Below are 25334 nucleotides of genomic sequence, written 5' to 3' on the forward strand. Positions count from 1 at the left end.
CTGGGAATACAAATAGAAATCAAAACAGACTTTGCTACCCATAAGCTTACATTCTACTGACTAGGACATTCCAGCATATCCATGCCATTGCCATGTTAGCTTAGCAAGGCAGAGAAATGCCTTGGAATGGAATTTCTGAAATGGAGTTTCTACTTTCTCCCCATTCACCCAGGAGGTACATGTAGATTGGATCACACATGCATATGTCACCATAGGTATTTCCTCTCATACATGGGCTCTCCCAAGTATCTCCTCAGATTCAAGATAACCCCTGGGTCTAATTCAATTAACAAATAAACAAAGAAAAAAGCAAAGCAAAACATGGTTCCCCCCCCCAAAAAAACATGTTTATTTTCACTAATCAACTAGAACATACATTAAGGTTTTTAAAATATTTTATTTATTTGTTTTTCTAACTATATGCAGCAGTAGTTTTGGCAATCTTTTCTTGCAATTTTTTTTTAACATTTTTTCCCCTCTCTTCTCCTGACAGAAAACAATCTAATATAGGCTCTATATTTAAAACCAATACATTTAATTTCAAAGAAAACAGTTAATATAATAGCATAATAAGAAAAGTAGAAACAGATCATTTGTTCAATACCTGACTAAACTCTCCCACAAATATACTAGTCATCAGTAGCAACCTTGGGTACGCCAAGGAAACATACTTGGAAAGGAACTTATGTGGAAACAAGTGACCCATGGGGGCCATATGTGTGGGAAATATATATGACCATGGCACTCAAGAATAGGATTAACTCAGTCCTCTGAAGCCCAAAAGTTCACCATTTTTTTTTACCCTGCCAATACCAAAATTATCTTCAATTAGTTCAGTTTCCAACTGGACAAGCCTCTGTTAAATATGCAAAGTATATAGTCTATCAAACATTGTTCCTTGTTAGTCTCATTTAGATCCTGCTGAAGGATACATTGGTCTTTAGATGTTCAGTCTCTCTCTCTGCTCCTTTAGTTGCTTTAATTTCTCATGGTCATTTCAACTGCTTTGTTCAAGGTTGCATTAAAAATATCTTTCCATGAGAAGCTCAGGCTTAGTTCATTTTAGTATTATAGGAACATAGGTTAATAAATGTAGTTCAGTACTGCACTTTTCAAAGTCTCCCAATGTCTTTGATTATGTTAACTATTTCAAACTCTTAATAACAGTAATGATAGAAACTTAAAAGTCATCAAGTACAATCTTCTCATTTTATGGAAGAGGTTCAATGAGTTGTCCATTAAGTCCTCCTTCCCAGAAAGATTAAGTAAACTCCGCTATGGATTATTTTTGTGTAAAGAATATTCAGGGGCAGCTAGGTGGTGCAGTGGATAGAGCACAGGCCCTGGAGTCAGGAGTACCTGAGTTCAAATCAAACTTCAGACACTTAATGATCATCTGGCTGTGTGGCCTTGGGCAAGCCACTTAACCCCATTTACCTTGCAAAAACTTAAAAAAAAGAATATGTAAAGAAGGAAATCCAAGTTATCTAAGAGTAAACCTGAGGAAAGATGACTTTTATCAGTACATTAAATTCATTAGCTTTGATCAAAAAGAAATAACAAGCACTGTGTATATTAGTCAAAATATGTTAAGGGGATATACTTGCTTCATTCTCAGAGTACTTCCTCATTGGGCAGAAGACTTAAGGTCTTAAGATTTTATTGCATGGCCTCACATGTAACTTAATACTAGGTAAATATTTTTAATACATATTTAAGGAGCTAGGTAAAGAATATATTTTGCATTGTTCCTAGGGAATTTATATTTCCACGTTACAAAATAAGAAAGAAATAATTCATAGACTGGAAAATATTTATTCTTTTCCTAAATCTATTTTTTTATCCTTATAGACAGTGGATCAAAAACAAGGCTAAATATATTCATTTGGCCAGGTAACTACGACTAGCCAATGGAAATAGAATTATGTCATGAAAAACAATTCCCATAAATCCTAGTGAATTATCTCAGGTGTGATTAACCTCCATTTGTCTTTCGAAATATTCAAGATCCCCTCTTAATAAATAGAAAAGATCAACTAGAGCTGTTGTTGCTAGTCATCATTTGGTCAATGGAAAAATTAGAATTAAATAATATTCTGTAACAATTCATTTCAAACAAAGTAAAATTATTTTAAAAAGAAGTTGTTGTAAATGTGTTCAGGAATCATTTATGAGCCAAAATGATTTCATTATTCTAAAATATAGCCCTCACAATATTATTTTCAATTTATATTTATCAAAATCTATTTCATCCTCTGGTATGAGCTGCTGTTAGGTTTTGTAATCTTGTTTATCTGCATGAGAAAAATGCATTAGGAAAAATTTACATGCCCATGTCTGATAAGAAATTGACAGCAGGTATTCTATAAACAGATTTTGGCTCACAAAGTTACTGTACCAAAGTTAAAAATATAGAGGAAAGAATATAATAACTTTGAAGTACAAACTAAAGTAGAACTTTACAGAAAAGGAAGGAAAATCTGTGGCAAACAGGAATTTGGTTATTCAGAGGTCTACAGTGAGTAAGAAACTTCTCCATGAGGATTTAGATAAAGAACTTGAAGAGTTAAGACAAAAATAGTATAAAGGAGCTTTAACACCCCTTCTCCCACAAAAGGAGAAGAAAATGAGGAAAGGAAAGATTTTTACTTTTTTAAATAAAGGACAAAGTAGTGAAGAAAGAAAAATGATAAAGTAAGAAGGGGATACAAAGAAAGATTAATTGAAACAAGTAGTAGGGAAAAATACAAGTAGCTTCCCAACTTGGAACTATGTAGTGAGAAAATATATTTTAATTCTATGGTGCTAAACTCAAAACACATATTGTAAAAATCAAAATTTCAGGTAGCTTCATGTCCCTAGAGAAATGTCTTCTTCTGTATAATATGCCAGAGTAAAATATTTCAAGATAATAGGAAGAAATTTATAATAATCATGTAGAATTAGCCAAGATTAGTGATCCTATTTTATAAAATTTCAGTGGTCATAAAAGATCTGATTGATCAAATATATTTATGATGTTAACCATATTATATTGGTTTTGTCTATAACATGAAAATATAATTTAAAATTGAAGAAGATAAAAATGAATAGTGTCAGACACTAGCAAACTACCTTTTATTTTATTTTAGGGCAGAGAAGAGTTACATCTTATACAAGACATAATCAATAATTTTTCTTAGATGTTTACATGACATAAGGCTGAAAGAACAGGTTGGAGCAGAGTGGTTGTAAGGATAAAGTGATTAATTCTATTTATGTAGGGTAGATCAAAAAATAACCATCATGTGAGATGCATTTTCACTGGCTGTCCCCCATGCCTGCTCTCCCCCCTCATTTCTACCTCTTGCCTTTCCAGGCTTCCTTCAAGTCCTGGTAATCATTCCATTTTCTACAAGAAGCCTTTCCAATTCTCCTTAATGCTAGTGCCTTCCATCTGTTGGTTTTCTTCAATGTATCTTATTTATGTCTAGTTTGCATATTGACTTTTCCTCATTAGACTGCAATCTCCTTGAAAGTAGGGTCTATATTTTGCCTTCTTTGTATCCTTAGCATTTTAGCACAATGTTTGAAACATAGTGGCACTTAATAAATACTTAATGACTGATATAGTACTTTAGATATTCAAAGGATTTGGGGGAATATTTGGGAAGAGAAAGATTACATCCATGTGAAATTTACAATTACACACACAATAAAATAAAAATGAAGCTGACACAAGGTTTCAGGGACCTGAAGTGAGAAGGCCATTGTACCAGCTGTGTTGGCTGCACTGGATTACACAGTTGTTTTATGTAAGGAAAACACAAGAATGCTGTTGCACAGGCTAGCTAGAAAAACAGGTGGTACTGCAATGTGTAGACCACAAGGTATAGCAAAAAATAGTTGGATTACACTGAATGAAATGGCAGTGAGCCAGGAAGAGGCACAAAGATTGCCATTTCAAAGCCCCAGTGAGGGGGAAAGAGTCTAAATGAACAAAGAATGATTTTATTTGATAAAATATGCAAAAAAAAATCTCATGTCAGATAATCTGATACATAGTTATACCTTTATACTTCGAGGATATGAGAAAAAAAAACTCATGAAAATTGAAAATTCAGTGACCAACTCAGGATTTCTATCCAATACAAATTCCTACTCTGTACTAGAGATCATAGAAGTTGAGTCCTTCATTTTAGAGAATGGAAAACTGATGCCGTGAAAGCTGAAGGGTCACACAGTGTCATATTTGCCATGATGTGACAAGTGCTTCAGTGGCACCAGGGCTTCCAACTTCCAATTCAGTTTCCCTTCCACTAAACCAGATATTATAAATATCTCATAATATTGTGACCCCATCCACAGACCATTGGAAATGAATTGGAATTGGAAACTCCAAGAAACTTTCTACCATTGCAGACTGGCATCTTCTAGTCCTTAAAAGTTTCCTTGGGCACAGAGAGAAAGACTAGTTTTGTTGTCTATCTGGGTTCTCAATGCCATGTCTTTCTGACTTCAAGGCAAAATGTCTCAACAATACCACAATGCTTCTCTTATCAAGCATTTAAAAATATTACAGCATACATTGTTGAGTGAATATAGAAAGTAACTAAAATAATAAAGAGAGTAGAGCAAAAATTGTATGCCACTCTGTATTTTTTGTACACACTCATAAAGTTGACTCTGATGAACATAAGAAAATCAGGGTGGAATAATGACAAAAGGGGTAGTGGTATCTAACCCAAGACTGGTTCCAATATAGGAAGATCTTGTTGGAATTAATGACAAAGAAAGAGCTCTTTGTGCAATATTCAAAGAGGGTGCAAAACAGCTTAGTACTTTCATACATGGTAAAGTGTAAATCTATTGAAAATGTTGTATAAAAGGGGGAAAAAGAGAACAATAAGTAGAAACTTCCTAGGGGATTTAAAAGGAACTGGTAAAGGAAAAGGGATAAAATTAATGAATGAAATATTTCTTTGAAAATCTAATGTATAATTTCTTTTAGTAATCCTATAATATCAGCTGTGTGTGTGTGTGTGTGTGTGTGTGTGTGTGTGTGTATGTGGAGAGAGTATTACCAACAGATTAATATGTGTCTTTTCTTATGACTTTATAAAAACCCATGATAGTTCACTTATCTCCTAGGAAATCAAAAATGGAAAATGCAAATTACAATATGATTTAAATGGATTTAAGGCAATTATTAAGTATCTGAAGTCGGATTTGAACTCAGGTTCTCCTGACCCAGGGCCTGTGCTCTATCCACTGTGCCACCTAGCTGTCCCCAATTTAATGGTTTTTGTGGTCAAATAATAAAGCTTAAATACAAGAATCTGTAAAAGAAAAGTTTTAAATTTATGTATGCTCTATAGTGAAAAACCTCATGAGAATTGAAAATTCAGTGACTACCTCAGGATTTCTATCCAATACAAACTCCTACTCTGTCCTAATAATTCAGTGACATAGAAAGGATCATAACATTGATATTACTATTAACTTCAAGTATTCTTCCATAATCAAAAATTCTCAACTTTCTTTATCTGATTAGAAGGAGCCAAATGTAGGGAGAGATAGAATGATAGAAAATTGTAATCAGATAAAGGAAGCTGAGAATAATTTATTCTCCTTCTAATCTCAGTTCTTAGTGAACCATTCACCTATACATTGTTTAATTTTGAATTCCATGCTCAGTTGTCCTGTTATTTGTTCATGTCTCAACAAATCTTCACTTTCAGCTATTTCCACTATCTACTTCCTCCATTCCCATTCATATGTGACTGAACGGAACTGGAGGAAATCATGTACCTATATATGTTACTTAATTTCAATTCAGAGCAGAAAGGAAACTCTTACATCCCTTCCTCATGGATTATCTATCCTGTTCTCCAAAACAATTGTGCCAATTGCTTTTCTTCTCTCTACTAGTTGCCCACAGAATTCCTATTATATCTCACCTTAGACAACTGAAAACATCAGGGTCATCTTCTCTCCTCCTCACCTCACAATTCCTTGACGTCATTAATCCCTCTTTTAGTCTAATCTTTGATGGAGGTTGGTCTTTCTAGTCACTAAGGTTAAGACCTCTATATGTAGTCTTAATACCAATTTACCAATCTTCTCTAGCAGAATGTCCCTTGTCATGCCCACTCTCTCCTATAATCTTCAAATTTCTATTCCTATCGATTCTTCCCCTTTTATTTACAAACAAACCCAGTTCCTCATATCCTTAAATGACCTTACTACCACATACAATTTTGTTTATCACCTTCTATTCTGGACTTTTCTGTTTTTTTCCTAGATCATTTTAGTTCATGAGTTTTATTTTTCTTCCAATTTTTCTGATTTCTCCTTCTTAGATTCCTTTGCTGATTTTTCATCTCTATCATTATTACTAACTTTGAGTGTATCCCAAGGCTCTGTCTTGGGTTCTCTTTTTTTTTTGTCTCGCTATACTCATTATTTTCTTTGGGGTTAAGTTACTACCTCTGTGCACGTGATTCATTGCCAGATTTCTATATCCAACCAACAGCATCTTTCTTGGGCTCCAGGCCCACATCATAAAATACCTTTTGGAAGTTGTATACTGTATATCTATAGGCATCTCAAAATCAGTATGTCTGAAATAGAACTAAAAATTCACCTTTCCATTGAGTTTACTAATTTTGTCAAGGGCATAACCATCATTCCATTAACCTAAGGTTACAACTATGTCTTATCTGACTCATGACTCTCATTCTACATATCATATCAATTACCAGATCTTGTGATTTCTAACCCATAATGTCATTCATTTATATCTCTTTCTGCTAGCTCACAACACTACACTGGTTCATTCATTCATCCCTTCCCAACTTCTGTGTTCCCTTCCCACTCTAATCAATCCTCCACATAATTGCCAAAGGGATTTCCCTAAAGGATAGTTTTAATCATGTCAGTCTTCTATTCAATAAACTCCATGTGCTCCCTCTTACATGTAGGATAAAATATAAACTTTTATTTGGTTTATAGATCTCTTTATACAGTGATCTCTTTTTGACTTGATCAATAAGTTGAAAATTCCTGAAAATATATGCAATGTACAACACCTGGAACTCCAAGCACTGTAAAGGTATCAATAGGAGTGTATTCTCATATTTCTTTTAAGCCATTTTTTATTATATAATTTTACAATTTTTACTTTATGATTGTTTTTTCCATTTATATTATTCAATTGGTTCTCCATTCTGTTTTATACATCATTGATAGGCTGATTCTAAAATTCTCCTTTGATAGTGCTGCTCTTTTGCTTAAAACTCTATAAGGACTATTTATTACATAATTAAATCAAAACTCCTGAGATCTTCAACAACATTTCTAAATTCCCTCACATGTACAGTGTAATATATCTGATCTTCTCTATTCACTGCCTACAAAATGTCTTGTGTAATATATCTTTATATAATTGATCATGTTAACCCCTTCTTTCTTACATCATTTCCCACTTATTAAACTTATAACTAAAATTAATACCTACTTTATCCTAGAGTCTTAGCTAATTACTCTTTCTGAAAGTGATACCTTCTTGTTGTGAACTTCATCAGAATTTATTTTTTTTATCCCTTATACCATACTTTAATAAACTGTCTTGAATTGTAACAACTTATATACATGTCTTATCCTCTAAACTGGATTATGAGTTCCTTTGTAGCTTTGGTTAATTACCATGATTGATGATGCCTCTTTCTGCAGTGAGTACAGTGGGCTCACTAACTCTGGACTGGCTAAGCTGCCCCCCTGGAGATTTTAGTAGATAACCCTAAAGGAGAAGAATGTTTCTTCTCTAACACTACTGGCTAGAATCATCCTTCCATTGTCTAAAGCTCTAGTTCCATTTAGCATAATAACATTGATTATTTTTTCCAAAGGAATATTTACTTCAAATATACAGCAAGAATAAAAAATATTTTCCTCTAACATATTGGGAGTAAAGTCTCTAATATATCTTCTACTCTGGGGAGAATGGGTTTAGAATTAATAGTGTCTATATGGTATTGTTTCCACAAAATTCATGTACAAATGAGGAAAGCTGGACTGATTGCTGCAAAGCCTAGGCTGGAATTCACTCTCAGACCTCAGGGCTCTCTGAATTTTCCAAAGTCCTGAACTTTCCAAACTCACAAAGACACGTGAGTAATCGCAACTAAACCTTTTAACTGAGAATTTAAGATTCTTGATAATCAGCTATTTCATATTACTTCCCTTGATATAGACTGATTCATTGATCTTTAACTACTCTCTGTCCACTTTTCTTATGCCATCCTCTTCAGTCTCTGTGCTTTTATTCACACCTTTCCTCTTGCCCAGAATAATTCATTTTCTTCTCTTCCATCTCAAGTTGAAATCTTTCTTTTCTTTTAAGTGTTAACTCAAAAGTCACCTTTGCTATGAAGCTTTCTTTAGGTTTTTTTTTTAGGTCAACATATAGATGGTAAACTTTAATTCTTTATTGGGAATCATTGGAATTTCTCACACTGAATCATGGACAAACGAAAAAATCCTTAGCTATACATGACTTTACTTTCCATAGGGAAAAGTGGTATTTTAGGTCCTAGAATCTTAGCCCGTAAAGAATAAGTTCTTGAAATGAAGCTTCATGGTTTTTTCTTAAGTTCTTGAATTCCTTTAAGTCTCTAAAGCAAATGAAGAGAAAGGTTGACAAGGAAAAAATGTAGATAGAACTGTTTCAAAATGTTATTGCTAGTCATATCTAAATTTTCATAACACCATTTGAAGTTTAATTGATAGAGAATTCCCTTTTCAGCTCAAGAACTGAGAAAAGAGGGCCAGCTTAGTTTGTCCAGGCTTGTACAGCTAATAAGAATTTGAGGCTGGATTTGAATTCATGAAGATGATTCTTCCTGCCTCCAGACATAGCTTTCTACCAACTAAGCCACTTGGCTGCCCTGAGATCTAAATGTTCACATGAATCCTTTGTTCCAAATGCCTGCCTTTGTTTTCTTTATATGGTTTACACCAAGCCCCCAAACTTGTTCTATGTTGCTATTTCCAGATGAGATAAGTTTGAAACCTATCCTAATATCACAAAATCCAAGGTAATTTGGAGATCCTAAGAATCACATCTTGCCAGTATCCAAATCAATAATATATCAGTTATAACATAAAATGCTATTATTCTTGTCATTGTTGTTGTTAAAGACATAGTATGGTGTAATAAAAAGAATGTAGGAAATGGTGTCAGAAGAAACCTGGATTTCAATTCCATCCTGATAGTTTTTAATTATAATCTTATCATTTAACTATTTTGAAACAGTTTTCTCATCAATAAAAAGTCATATTGTAGTTCTTACAGTTTTGTGGAGATCAAGTGTACACATAATTTTTTTTCAAATGTCAAAGTGCTATTTGTTAGCTATGATTATTTCATCCATCAAAATTATTGGAAGATTAAGATTCTCTTCACAAAATCTTCACTTTAGAAATGAAGGGTTGGGGGAGAATGGGGTTTTTGGTTTGATTTTGTCTTTCTTGGGCTAAATAAAGGCCAGCAACCCAGTGAAGAATGAGAATAAAAATGAAGCTCAGCAACAGAAATCTGAACTTGATGTAGTCTACAAATGAATTTTTGGCATGCTTGGTACATGGTTTGGTATCCATGCTCAGGTCTGATGGCATAGGAGAAATCAGGAGCAGAAAGTCCTATGAGGAATCAAGGAAGTTAATGACCTGGGCAATAACTGAAGTTTTGGCATCAGGGTTAAAATGAGGACAAATCTGAGGTACTGAAGAAGACTGATCCTGAACTGGCATCACTTCAAATGTGAGGATATTTTGATCTTATTTTACCTGACATTTGTTTTTAGATTTCTTTCTTCTTTTAATAGTGTTCATTAAATTCCCAAATTAACTACAAAGAACAATGAAGGAAGATGCTAACTGCATCCAGAGAAGGAAATAATAGAAGTATATACAGAATGATTTTACATAGGTGTATATAGATGTACACATATGTATGTATATAGAGAGGAAAAATAAATTTCTATGATCACATATTTACAAGGAATAGCAAGTTATCCACAATAGATAATAATACATATAAGCATGCACAATCATCTTTTTATTATACTATATTACAGAAATAAAAAAATTCTAAAAGATAATTTTTCCTATCAATTAATGAAAGAGCGACTTGAAATCAAGAGTTCACTCAGTATTTGTGAAACAGCCTCTACTGACTCTAAGCTAGAAATCATAGCAGTTCTAGAACCTGAATGCAAATACAAACTACTATGTGTCAAGGAGATAAGGGCACCCACTAATCAAAGACCATCTGAAGAGAATGGATACAGCTGCAGGCTTTGGTGATAGGAAACCCACAAACTAACTTTGCAAAGGTGAAAACTCTATGTGAATGTAAAGTATCACTTTGTTATTCTTTTCTAATGTCTACAACTACATAGACTCACTAATATATATTGAATAAAGAAAAGCAGATAGCATGATTTAATTTGAAGCAACAATTAACTTGTAAATGTGGCTTGGATGTGGCATTTAAAGCAGCTTGAAAACTCTGAAAGTAAAGCAGTTAAAAGCACTTGAAAATTTCATCCTACATTGTGTTTGTGATAAATAATGAATATACTAATATGATTTGGATCAGGAGGGCTAGTCCTCTGAATAAATGGTGAGAGTGAGTGACTGTGTCATGCCATGCAATTCAAATATGGAACTATAAGGCCTCATGGTGGGGATTATAATTCTGCATTTCAAAGAGATAAACTTTCTGGCCCTTTGCCACCATTGCAGCTGTCCACAGTTGCCACCCAATGCTATGCACCTGGTAAATTTTCTGATTGGGATAAGGGGAGTGGCAGGTGGCGCTGCCTATGGGAGCAGCTGGCTTTGAGAAAGTAAGACACAATGAAATGGGGCATGCAGCCTAAACCCCAGGGGAGCTCCTGTTGGGGAGGGTACCAAAAGGGGAAGGGATGTGCATACCTAGGAAATACTACCCACTGAGTGATTAATGAAGATGTGAGTACTAATTAGTGGTGTTTCAAATGAAGAGGGTCACAGGCAGCTGTTATCTGAAGAAAATATATGGAATATGGACCTGCCTTTAAATACTACTTTAAAATTGTATCATGGCAAGGTAGAAGCAGTATCAGAATTGAGGTATTGAAGCATAATCCTTCTCCCATCAATAGACTAATGACCCTCACTTATCAAGTATAACTGAAGATGAAACATACCAGCCATCCTTTACCAGAGAGTTGATCTGAATGAGACATTTTTTGAACATTGATAATATTGTTTCATTTGACTATACATATTTCATGAAGTTTTTCTTTTTTAATTTTATTGTTCAATTTTGTTGGGTGGGGCAGTGAGGAAATAAAAAAGAAAGTCATTCGTCTGTAAATTAAAGAGAAATAATGACTTACTGTGAATACCTGTTCACATTTCATTTATACAGCATAGGAATAACTACCACTGCTAGTTCCTAACTGGTTTTCTCAGTCACACATATAACAGAGAATATGATGGATAGTAAGCTCTGTATTTGCCTATTAGTACATATAAACTCTACAAAGAGAGATAGACAAATTTTTAAACAAGTTTTTCTCTCTCCTCTTCCCCACCATCATAATCTGACAAATATGGTTCTAGTAAGTATCTTAACCACTGGAGAAAGAAATGGTCAACCATTCTCTTATCTTTGCCAAGAAAACCCCGTGGACAGTATGGTTGATGGGGACACGAAGAGTCAGAAATGACTGAACAACTTAAAAACAACTCCCACTGAGGAACTCCTTTTACTAAGCAAATCAGAACTTGTTCAGCAATTTGTGTTAAGGAGTTCTTTTGAGATATGCATTAAGATATTAGAAGATTTCTCTGGCATCACAATTGTACTGAGATATTAGAAGACTTCTCTGGCATCACAAAGCTAATCTTATAGGAACCTGAACCTAGGTCATCCTGACTCTGAATCCAACTCCATATCTCCTAAACCATACTGTCTCTCATTATTTACTTAGTTCAACTTAAATGTTACACAGATACTTACTGGTATATTAGCTAAATACTGGTATATTACTAAAAAGTACAAGAGAAAAACATTCATCATTGTAGAAGATCTCTGTGGAAAATGAGGACAAGAGGGAAAACATGAGGAGACTCGAAGAGATTGTGATAGAAATCAGTAGAGAGATTACTCACACTGATGAATTAACAAGTAAATCAGGTGTATAAAATGTGCTTTCTTTATTAACTTTTAATGTAAAAATGCAGTTGTAATGTAGAGTAATGAGATTTCCCCCCCACACACACATCTTAGTTTTACTAAACCCAAATGTGGTAAACTGTCTTCTTATTTTGAGTACTAAAGAAGAAAGAAATAATTATGGATAACTTGGAATATTATCAAAATCAGCCCTAGAAAATTACTTTGCAAATGTTATATTTTTTTATTATTGAAAGTCTAGAAACAGCCTTAGCAATGTAAAAATCTTTAGACAAGTAATACTTGAAGTAAATTGACAGAACCTGAACTTTTTATTCCTTAAAACAAAGTTTATGTGATTAAATGATAATAAGCTTCTAAGCTATTTTCTAGTATGAAATAATTTTATTCCAAGTTTCTCTTATTAAATTGGATTATAAGGTATATCGAGGTATTATCTTCATTAAAAAAAAATCAGAGGTTTTGTCACAATGTGTTTTTATGACTTTAACACAATTCTATGAAGGAAACTGAGCAGATTCTTTAAATTTTTTTTTATTTATTTAAGGCAATGGGGTTAAGTGACTTGCCCAAGGTCACACAGCTAGGCAATTAAGTGTCTGAGGTCACATTTGAACTCAGGTACTCCTGACTACAGGGCTGGTGCTCTATCCACTGTGTCACCTATCTGCCCCTGCATAGATTTTTAAAAAATAATTAGTTAATATTTATATAGAGCTATAAGATTTGCAAAGTATTTATATATGTATATGAATACATGTGTCATAAATAGATATATAATAAATATATGATCTCATTTGATCCTCAAGTCAAATCTATGAGGTAGATACTAATAGAACCTTAATCTTACAGGTAAGGAAACTGAGGCTAAGAGATGTTTAGTGACTTGCCCATGGTCTAGGCCAGTACTCTATGTATTATCCCAACTTGCTCTCATTGAATGCACTTTAAGATGGAGAAAAAGTGAAAATGTAGAAAGACAGGAAGGAAGAAAGGAAGGGAGGGAAGGAAGGGAGGGAGGAAGGAGCATCCACTACTGAATAAGTAAAAGATCATTTTAATCTGGAATGTGATTGTTTATTTTTAATCACTGACAGACAATTGTTTGGTAAATGGCAGTGTAAACCAACAAGATTAATTAGTCAATGAAAACTTGGAGGTTTGGGTGATATGGTGTTTCTAATTTGAGGTTTTATTATAGAATACCATTTTTTAATGGTTAAAATTAAAATACTATTTCTGAAGGTTAAAATCTTAACCTTTGGAAAAAATTTTCTTTTTTCTTGTTTTTGCAAGGCGACAGGGTTAAGTGACTTGCCAAAGGTCACACAGCTAGGTAATTAATAAGTTTCTGAAGCTGAATTTGAACTCCAGTCCTTCTGACTTCAGGGCCAGTACTTTATCCACTGCACCTCTCAACTGCCCAAAAATATTATGTTTCTAAATTTCACTTGGTATTGGTCATTTATCAAACAGAATACAAACAACATCTTGAGTGTTATTTTTCTAAATTATGTTCAAGTAAAAGAATAACCCTACCCTTCAATGAATCCCTGTCAAGATTAGATAGAGATAAGATAATAATTTTAATACAAATAAAGCAGAGATAAGTTTAATTCTTTAAATAGAATTATTGTATTGACTGCCAGAATCACTGCTCCCACAAATCTCTAACACTGTCAGCTAAACATATTCCACACCTTTAAGTTAACCCAATTCCTGGTCCTAAGGGGAAGTTAGGTGGCACACTGTCCCTGGAGTCAGGAGGACTTGAGTTCAAATTTGACCTCAGACACTTAAAATTGCCTAGCTATGTGACCTTGGTCAAGTCACTTAACCCCATTGCCTTAAATTTAAAAAAAAATCAGTGCAGATCCTAAGACCAATTCTGCACCCATAATGGTAGGAATAAAAGGATCTCTGTCAGGAGCTCACTGTTTTAATATAATCTATCTTGCTTGTGACCTTCATATCAGAGTCTTCAGTGATTTGTTTATTCATCTAGTGTCCCAATGAATGCAGTTCTCCAGAAATTGGGTTCCTGCATTCTTCCAGTGGTGAGATGTCACATGTTTAACAACTTACTGTTCAGAAAAAAAGGAAAATATAAAATATTATTTGTCCTCAAGCAGCTGGGAAATATGAGGAAGGGACTCAACAAGTAGAACTTGAGCTGAACTTTGATGAAGATTAGGGTTTCTAAGAGGTGGAGGTAGGGAGGGAGTTCATTCCAGGCATAGAACTCAGGTTGTGTAAGGGAGCAGAGATCAGAAATAGAATTGTGTGCCTAAGGAAACACAAGAAGATTAGACTGGAATCTAACTGGAAGAAATATCAAATTTTGATGAAAAAACAATTTGAAGTCAGATTGTAAAGGGTTTCAAATGACAAACAGTAATTGATAATTTGATCATAGAGGTAATATAGAGTCACTATAGATTAGTAAGCAGAAGAATGGTATAGTAATAGCTATACTTTAGGAAAAATCACTTTGGTAACTCCTAGAAGGAGCCAGCTTTCTGTTCAGCTCTAGCATTCTGAGATTCTGTTAATCCAGCATAATGCACTAAAGATGTAGGGAATGCTCATTCAGTTTTTATAATTGCTTAAGAATCATCTAGTGAGGTTTCCTCACACATCCTTCAAGCCCAGATCTAGCTTTTTAGAGATTTCTAAATAAGTACCCATTAATATTTTCCTTTCTTGATTACAGGCTTCAGGATCAAAACCACCCATTTCAAGAGCCCTCTCTCATATATATTGCTGTTTCTAATAATAATAGTAGTTAGTATTTATATAATACTCTGTTTTTAAAGTGCTTTATAACAATCATATTTTATCCTCACAACAATCCTGAGAGGTAGATACTATTATTATCATCTTTATTTTATAGATGAGGATACTGAGACTGAGGACATTTATGTGACTTACTCAGAATCAACAGCTTATAAATATCTGAGGCTGGATTTGAACTAAGACCTTCCTAACGAAAAGATCACTGCTCTATATCACTGTTCCACTTAGAGCATTCATATTATTATGATCAGCTTAACTTCATTTGGATTATTATGAACCTGATATTTCAATCCACAATCTCCTCAGTCTTAATCTTAGACCATCAGAGTTAATCTTGCTCTTCTATATTCATTTTTTCAAAACAAGCCAGAGGATTCTGGAACTTATAATTCAGATATTATACTCCAGTTTTCTTATAATTACTATTTCTTGGACTTTGAGTATGTTGGCACACTTTATTTTTTTCAGTTTTCCAAGGATAATCTACATCTCCTGATTAAAGTAAAATTTATAAGTTCTTAAACTTTGGTGAAGAAAGCAACTTGAAATAACATAAACAAATCTTTCTCCCCAATCAACTAGAAATACAAAAAGAGGAATGACACTCATCTAAATGAAAAAAGAATTCTGACTTCAAAATAATAGTTTTTCCTGACATTCACTGACAAATTAAAATGTAAAACTTTGGTAGCTAGATGTTCCCTTATTTACTGCCCCCCCCATCATTTATGTCACTAATATAGTAAATACAAGTTTAGAAGTATATGATTAAAGAGTTCACCAAAATGAAATTGAACACAGTATTCTCATTATCATAGTTATCTGCACAGGGGGAAATAAGGCATCTACTTTTAAATCATAGATCTTAAAACTGGTACTCTCTTCAAACTGCTGCAGGTAGAGCTTTTGAAGTATGATGACCTTTCCTTCATTAGTATGAATTTACCTTGAAGGCAAACATTTTTCAATCAGTACTAATTTGCATATAATTTATCAAGAGAGATGGAGAGGAAAATAATTTTGTTTAAATATTTCCCTTTGTCTTAAGAGTCATTAGCAGTTCTGACTAATCAAATTTTTACAATCTCATCAGGCGCTTTTAGAAAATCTCTATGAACTCATCTGGAGGATGCATTTATTCCTAAGTGTCCTATATTGCATTACAACTCAGTAACGAGTCACTGTCTGCTACAGATGTTTATGTGAAATACAATTAACACTCTGCCAATTTAGTTTTTATAGGGACACAATCAATTTTTATTCATTTTAAAAGCAGAATGCTTTGTTTTATTGTGTGCAGCTTCTCTGCTGATTATAAGCTAAACAAATTACTCTTCTGTTTGTACTAAGTGGCAATGGTGGAGAAGGATGATGGCATGGTATTAATGGAATACATTTATGTCAAGTACTAAATATTGGTATTCCTACTCTTTTTGTATAGATTTATTTTAAATTTAGCTTTATCTATTGAAAATACATTCATTGACACCCATATCTATTTAGATCTTTACATGAATTAGCAAAGTTTAATGTTTTTAAATGCGTAAGCTGATGACTTTAGTACAGGTGATGTTTGGCAGCCTTCCAAATAAATAGTTTCTGCGACTTAATATTTTAATTGAACTCAGGCTATAGAAATATTATGTTCATTGAAGTATTATCACCACAATGACATTCAAACAGATTTAAGCAAAAAAAAAAAAAGGTATAACCACATAGGTCAATTAGACTGTTATATTTATGTTTGATTTTCATCTTAATTATATCTTGAGAGAAGCCCTTTTTAGTGGTGATGGAGAGACATTTTTAACATGATTATGGGGTTTTTAAGCAATAATATGAGGATTTCATCAATGAATCAATATGCATTTAGAGAAGCTAGGTGGTATAGTGGATCACTGGTCTTGATGATGGGAGTTTGAATTTGATCTCAGACACTTGACTCCTACTAGTTGTATAACCTTGGGCAAGTCACTTAACTCTGATTGCCTTGCATCCAGGGCCTTCTCTAGTCATCTGGATTCATATCTTGCCACTGGACCAGAAGACCCTGGAGGAGAAAGTGAGGTTTGTGACTTAACATAGCCCCCCCCCCCAATTCAAATTCAATTCATGTGCTTGTCATGGCATCACCTCCTTGATATTGTGGTCTTTTTCAAAAATGAAGGAAAAACATTAATAATATGCATTTTTAAAGTTTCTAGTCTGTGCCAGACACTGTTATGAAATAGTTTTGGAAGGTTTTTTAAAGTAATTGTTTCCTTTATTTTTTCCAATTATATGCAAAGCTAGTTTTCAATATTCATTTTTTTGTCAGCTTTTGATTTCCACATTTTCCTACCATCCTCTTTTCCCTCCCTCCTTGCCACAGCAGAAAACAATAGGTTTCATATTAGGCATGGTATAAAAGAAGAATTAGAGCTTGGAGCAGGGAATGATCATGAGAGAGAAAAACAACATAAAAGAAGTTTTAAAAAAAGTGAACATAGTATGTTTTGCTCTCCATTCAGACTCCATAGTTTTTCCCCTCTGAGTGTACACAGTATTTTCCATAACAAGTCTCTCAGGATTGTCCTTGATCACTGAATTGGTGAAAGGACTGTGTCCAGCACAGTTGGTCATCTCACAATGTTGCTGTTAATGTGTACAAAATTCTCCAGGTTCTACTCACTGCATTTAGCAGCAGTTCATGCAAGCCTTTCTAGGCTTTTCTGAAGTCTGTCTGTTCATTCTTTCTTATAGAAATTCTAACTGTGAAAAATATCTCCAGATTTCTATATTCTTTCTATCTTTGTTGAATTAGTTTTATTTATGCAAAAACTTTTTCTTTCCCTCCATCCCATCTTCACCATATTTGAACTTTTCTTTCTCCTTTCCCCTTATTCTTCCTCACTTATATTTTGCTTCTGACTTTTACCTGCCTCACACAATCCTTTCCCTTGTACCTTCCTATTTCCCTAGAGGGTAGGATAAATATCTAAACCCACCTAAGAATATATATCATTTCTTCTTTGAGCTGAAGTTGTTGAGTGTAAGATTTACTCAGTGTTTACACTCTCCCTACTTTCCCTCTATTATAATAGGTCCTTTGTCCCTCTTTATGAGGTGCTAATTATCCTCTAATGCCTCCATCTTCTTCTTCCAATATAATTCTTTTTTTCCATCCTGTTTTATCCTATCTTGTGCCTACACCCAATATCAAAATATACTCCTTTCAACTTTCCTGACATAAGTACAATTCTCAGAAGTCAAGAACACCATCACATCATAATCAATTTATACCTACACCCTCTGTCCAAGTACTGTTCTTTCAACTGTCCCAATAGAAATATAACCCTCAGGAACTAAATCACATCCTGATAAATTTAAACCACACTCATCCATTCTAGTACCTCCCTCTAGTTGCCCCAATAGAAATGCACATACTCTTTGTCTAATTATTTTCCTTTCAATTGTCCTAAGAGAAATATAATTCTCAAGAGTTACAGGCTTTTTGTGTGATTATAACTCTCAGAAAGACCAATAATTTGAAAATTGTCTCTAACAGATCTATTTTCCAGGCAGGTCATTGTCCCTAAGAGGTATTTTATATTTTCTTCTATTTTTTCAAATTTTTGGTTTTGTTTGATAGAATCTTGCTGTCTCACAGAGTCAATAGTTTTCATATGTCCAAGTTTAATTTTTAGGATTTTATTTTCTTCAGTTAGTGTTTGAGTTTCCTTTTCCAGATTTTAGCTCATTTTAATTTTAGATATGTTGTTTTCCCATTCCAGTTAGTTAATTTTATTTGTTGATGAGTAGACATTTTTACTTTTAAAACTGTTGATTTCTTTTTTTCATTCGGGCAATTTTAATTTTAAAGGAATTGTTTTCTTCAGTCAATATTTTATAATTCTCCTGAATGACTCTCATTTCTTTTTCTCCATTTTTCCCCTTTTTTTCTCTCTTCTTTGGTATTTAAAATTATTTTTGAGCTCCTCCAAGAGGTCCTTTTGGAATTGAAATCAATTCAAAAATGCCTTTGAGGCTTCACATAAAGGCATTTTATGACTGCTTTCTTCTTCTAAAATAGCATTTTTATCAGCCCTCTAAAAATGGTGACTTTTTTGTGGTTTATGGGCTTTTGGGGGGGAGGTTTTTTTTTTTGCTCAATTTTATAGTTGAGCTCTGTGCCTGGGGTAAAGTGGACACAGTTCCAACATTTTGTGCTGGGACTAGAGGTTTGATTCCTGGTTTACTGGTTGCTGTGGCATTGTCTTTGGTGTTTGGTATTTGGTCCCTGCATTGGGGTAGCCAGTTGTTGCCTGTTTCTCTGTTTTCCTGGGACTAGAACTTTGTCTTCTGAGCTGGGCCTGCTACATTACTAGTTTGCTGAGTCAGTACTTGAGCTGTGCTATAATTAAGAACCTCCCACTGGTTTTCCAGCTCTCCTACCTATGGTGGGCTATACTTCCCTTTTATCCATGTGAGACAGAACTTTAATGAATGAAGTTACTCCATGATATCTTGAATTGAGAACTTCTATTTTTTGTAGGTTCTTTTACTTCTGTTTGTTTAGAGGCTTCATTTAAAGTTGTTTTGGGAAAAACTCCAGGGAATTCCTATTTTTGTGCTACCATCATGTTTCCTCCCTCAGAAGTGAGCAATGGGGTTTTAAAGACAAAATGAAATGACCTTTTCACTTAAGCAACTTACAATCTATCTTGAGAAACAACAGAAGCATATATAAGTATAAACAAAATAAATGTGCTTTAATATTTATGAAGTATTTTATTTGTAGTATCATATTTTATTATTGTCACTGTAAAGTAAGTGTTGCTATTATCCTCATTTTAGATGAATTATAGCATATTACACATTATATCATATTACTAGTGATGCCTTTTATATGAACAGTGGTGTAAAATACATCATTAGTCAGTTCACAAATATTTAAGTGCCTAGACATTGTGGTAAATGCTTGGGGGATACAAAAAAGAGCCAAAAGCCAGTCACTGTTCTCAAGGAACTCAAAACTACTGAGGGAAACAAATGCAAACAAGTAATATATAGGATAAATAGGAAGTGATTAAGAGACAGAAGGAAATAGCATTAAGAGTGGTTGGGAAAGAGTTCTTCAAAGATGGGATTTTAGTTGGGACTTAAAAGAAGGTGAGCCAATAGACAGAGATGAAAAGGAGGGCATTCCAGACATAAGAGACAGCCAGAATAAAATTCAAGGAATTACATGATCATAAAAGGAATGGAGCTGAACATATAAATGATAAATACAGACAGGGGCCTTTAAAAAGCAATGTCATGAATGCTAAATCTTATAATGACCTATGACTGGTGAAGGAAGTTAAGGACCATTAAAACATGTATTTTGGGGGCTGAGGGAGTAATTGTCAGTTTCTTAAACTATTGTCATCAGAAATCTCTCAATTTGCCAAAAAAATCTATATGACTCAGTCATTTTGTCTACAAGTGTTGATTGAGTTAATGTAGATGTCATCCACACAGAGGCTTTTGATTCTAGTCTTGAATTTAGTTTTTTGATAGACTTCATCTAACAGTAAATCACATTCAATTATATTTGACAAATGCAATGGCATGAGTCCATTGTCAGCTTTTGCTGTTGCTTTTGAAAATGTTTCTGTGGGATTTTGATCTATTCATCATATGTTCTGAGGATGTCTAGCATTCCTCTTCTTTTTGGTAAGGAAATGTTTAGCTTTCTAAAGCTACCATAGTGGGATTGGTCCTTGTTTAGATACTTTACAAATCTATTTTGGTCTATTTTATATTTCTGAAAGTTTCAATATAGTGAGTCATAGCTTTTAAAATTGCTTTTTACTTAATTAGTTTTACCTAGAGGAGATCAAGGTATTTGTGAATTATCACCTGTGTTCAAGGTTTTCATTTGACCTCTTAATTCTCTTATGAAAGATGGGATAAGCCTTGAATAAAGGAAGAAGATGGCATAATTCTTTCCAATTTCATTATTATTCTTTACTATTATTTCATTCTGATCTTTTTATAGAGTTCAATTAGAAATGGTCTGATTATAAGCCACTGTTCTATTATTATTTTTTACATTTAATATTCTATAGCTTATGATGCAAGTGAATAAATGTTTCTTATGACTGAAGAATCTTGGGAATATAAATTCATCCTCTATATTACTCACTGAAAATATCTTATAAATCATTCTGGAAACAGATAGAAACATGGGACTGATACATACCCTGTCTGTTCATGTATGATTTTGATATCTTCCATTAGGTCTCTATAGTTTAAAAACTTTAATTCTATGTAATGAGTAACAATTAAGTATGGGAATATTTATTAAAAATATTGTTCTTGAGTTTTTAATGTGTCTGTGTTATGTCTGGGTTTTTGTAGGCAATTATTGTAATGATGGGGAAGCTAGATAGAATAGTAGATAGAACATTGGGCTTGGGATCAGGAAGAATCATCTTCCTTAGAGAAAATCTGCCCTCAGACATTAGCTGTGCAACCCTGGACAAGTCACTTAACTCTCTTAGTTTTCTCATTTGTGAAATGAGCTAGATAAGGAAATGGAAAACTACTCCAGTATCTTTGCTAAGAAAACTCCAGTTGGGATAATCAATGGGATTGTGATTGGACAACAATTTGTAACTATAATATTGCTCCTGTTTATTTATTGAATTCTCAAGGATATTGTGAAGTTTATATTTGTAGAATGTAGGTAGATATGGTAACTATTAATTTATAAATGGTGACAAGTTTGTAGTACTATAATTCTATCAATCCAATTACATCTTTTAGGTTTTCCTCTAGTTTATCTCAAATTGCAATAATGTTATTAATACACTACTACCATCATTTCTTTTCATAATGATCATCAATAAGTGAAAGTTACTTAAGAATAGCATTTCTTCAGTTTCTAGTGCCATTAATTTGATCTTGAATCAGTATAAAGTTTTTCATTTCTACAACAAATCTTCATGAGTCAACCATTCTTAAATGATTTTATTATTGGTTAAATTTATGTGTATGTTACCTCTGGGATGCTTCTTAAAATCACTTATTTGAAATATTTCAAAGACTTTGTCCAAATAGAAGCCATTTTTCATTATGCTTGACAAATCCATCCAGTATTTCGTGTGTATGTGTGTCTGTGTGTGTGTGTGTGTGTGTGAGGGCAGGGAGTAGGGGAAAGTGGCATAAATTTTGACCTGTTAAACACAGTCTGAGAATATCTATCAGCCTTTTTTTCCTCCTTTTTAGATAAGGAAATATTAATCATCCTATAGCTTGCTTAGGATGATGAGTCTTCTGTTTTGTATAGGTTTGAATAGGTTTTTTGTTAGAATTCTTCTCAAAAATCTATTTTGGTCCTTTTATAGTTACTGTTATTATAATTACCCCTTCTCATTTTAATTCAATAACTATTAGAATTTGTTTCATTAGTATATGAATTTTTGCTTAGACTACTGGAGGACACTCCAGTTTCCTGTATCAAATGTATTCAATGAGACTAGTGTTGAACAGGTATTAATTATTCTTAATGTGTTCTTCCCTTTAAGCTTTGACATCAAGCTTCCAGTCTTTTAACATTCTCAGGCTCAACTCTCTCCATGATAGAATTATATTCGATTTATATTGCCTGGAGAAGATCAAGGTATTTTTGTAAGTATTTTTATTCTTCTTAAATTGGGTTATCTATTGCTTTCTTGATCATCCTCTTGTTCTTAACAGAGTTTTCAAAAAGACTTTATTTGTTATTCTATGTATTTATTACAAGTTTCTCCTCATCCTTGGCTGTAAGCCCTTGCAAATTTGAAAGCAATTTAATACATTTTTACTTTATTTTATAGGGAATAAGATGGGAATCCTTAAAACTTCTTGAACAGGAATCTACTAATATCAAATCAGTGTTTTAGGAAGATACATCTTGGGATGTATCTGAAGCAAAGATTTAAGGAGAGTGAAACCAGAGGCAAAGATTTCAATTAGGGTGCTATTATAGTAGTCCATTTATGAGGTAATGAATACCTGGCCTAGAGTGGTGGGAGAAAATAGTACAACAACTACTCAGATTCATGTTCTTTCACCCTAGTTAATCACCATAGCTACTGTACAGAAGGAGAATTAGATTTGAGATTTGTGAAGAAAGAATCAGAATGATATAATTACTATCTGATTGTAGAGTAATAGGGAGAATTCAAGAATACTCTTAGGGTTAGACCCTGGGGTTGTGTTGTTGCTCAGTGGTTTTTTCAGTTCCACCCTACTCTTTGTGACCCATTTGGGATTTCCTTGGAAAAGATTCAGAAATGGTTTACTATATCCTACTTCAGCTCATTTTACAAATAATAAAAGATGAGGCAAACAGTGTCAAGTGACTTTTCCAGAATCTGAGACCAGATTTGAATTCACAAAGATGAGTCTTATTGATGCTAGACCAGACATTTTATCCACTGCACTTACCTAGCTGCCTTATTTTAATTAATATCATTATCCCAATCACCCAAGACAAAAAATGTGGAGTCATGTTAGACAATTTCTTCCTCACCTACCATAACTTTTGTTAATGTTATTTGTTATTCATTTTTGAAGAGGACCAATAGCATCACAGATAATGTCTTGACTTGAGTATGAATTGGGTTTAATTAAGTGAGGCAGTTTCCCATAGTAATCAGCCTCACTCTTTCTCCCAAAGTCATCAAAGTCTAGTGACAAGACAAAAGTTAGGACAACTGACAATGGCCCAGGATGCATTGGATGTCCTTGCTTTTGATCAGGTTATAGGCACTGTATAGTACTTGTTTCTAGCCTCTTTTCATTCACCCAATCCATTTGGGGAATCTTCAGATGCTTGGGATAGAAACCCCCAAACTCACCAACCACTTTGAGTCTGTCAGTTACCCTCAACCTAATTTAGCATATCTGCTAAGTTGTGAGTGCTATGCATTCTAAAGCTTCTTGGAAGCATGGGTGAAAGTAGAGTGCCATTAGAGGTGAATGAGCAGCCCTGAAAGGGTTCAATAAGCCCACACACTAACAGTATTAGTTCATCTTGAACAACCTATACAGTTCATTTAGCACAGCTAAACAAGAAAAGGGATTTAGATACAATCAAGTTTAGATGTTTCTAAATCCAAGGCATGAAATATGAGGCCCCATCCACCTCAGCAATAGCATAGTACTAAAGCTTGTGTTCTTTGGTATTTTGTTTTTATTTCTTCATCTCTCTGGGTATGTAGGCACTCTAAGTTTTCTATTCTAAGTGTAAAATTTTTGTGAGAAAAGATGTTTCATTGGAAACATGTTGAGTTTAAGACATTTATATGACATTCAGTTTGAAATGTCTACAGGCAGTTGGAAACATGGAAATGAAGGCCAAGAGAGATATTAAGGCTAAATAAATAGAACTGAGAATCTTCAACATGGATTTAATAATTGAATCCAAAGAGTAATGAGATTGTGAAATGAGATAGCATAAAAAGAGAAGAAAAGAAGACTAGGACAGAAACGGCAATTGAGAAAGTAGGGTCAGTTAAGTGAAAAAAGAACAAAGAGAAAAGTATCATTAAAAACTAGAAAGAACAGAGTATCTAAAATGAGGGTAATCAACAACAAGGGTTTTGTTACTTTCAAACATATATGTCTCACATCAGGACAACAAAATGTCATAAAAATAATTTTAATTAGCATAGAAATTTCTTATAGCTTATTTTTGGGGTTTAAAATGACTTCCTTAACTAATTAAGTTAAAGATTCACTTACACAAAAATTGACTCAGAACACTTCTTAGAGAAGAGTATAAAAATAAATAAAATCCTAATTATAAATTATTATAATTTATTATAAATTAACAAATTTGTAGAATCTGAATTAATAATGTCATATTGTATTTTTTTATTTTTATATTCTCAGTTGTAAAGGCACAGTAATAGTACAACTAGCTGGGTAGTTCTACTCTTATTAATGCAAAATTGGAATACCTTGATCAGAATCCACTTGGATTACCTTATTTTAGATACTGCATTTTAAGAAGAACATTGATAAGCTGGAGTTTAATCAGAATTATGAAGGGCTTTGAGATATTTCCAAATCAGAATTGGCTGAGGAGTGGGGATGTTAAACTCCATCCACTAGGAGATTATACTTTTCTCATCTCAGGGACTCCATTTCTTTCATTAGACTGCAAACTCAACATTGTCTTCTAGGTTCTATTCTTGTATTAAGAGGGGAAAAGAAGTTTACTTAGAATGCCCCTATCTTCTCAGTTGAAAAAGTGGTATGAGAAATAGTATGGAAGGTTTTAGGAGGGAACAGA

At 33.5% G+C, this 25334-nt stretch overlaps 1 long non-coding RNA gene across 1 annotated transcript in view; it reads left to right on the forward strand.

Moving 5' to 3' along the window:
* The window catches only part of LOC141502384 (uncharacterized), a 178214-nt gene extending 153459 nt beyond the window's left edge, over positions 1-24755 (forward strand). The window contains exon 3 of the long non-coding RNA XR_012472507.1: positions 22579-24755. This is a non-coding gene — a long non-coding RNA (uncharacterized LOC141502384). The remainder of the gene's footprint in view (positions 1-22578) is intronic.
* The last annotated feature ends 579 nt before the right edge of the window (positions 24756-25334 follow it).

This window comes from Macrotis lagotis, chromosome X (assembly GCF_037893015.1).
Source record: "Macrotis lagotis isolate mMagLag1 chromosome X, bilby.v1.9.chrom.fasta, whole genome shotgun sequence".
Lineage (NCBI taxonomy): Eukaryota > Metazoa > Chordata > Mammalia > Peramelemorphia > Peramelidae > Macrotis > Macrotis lagotis.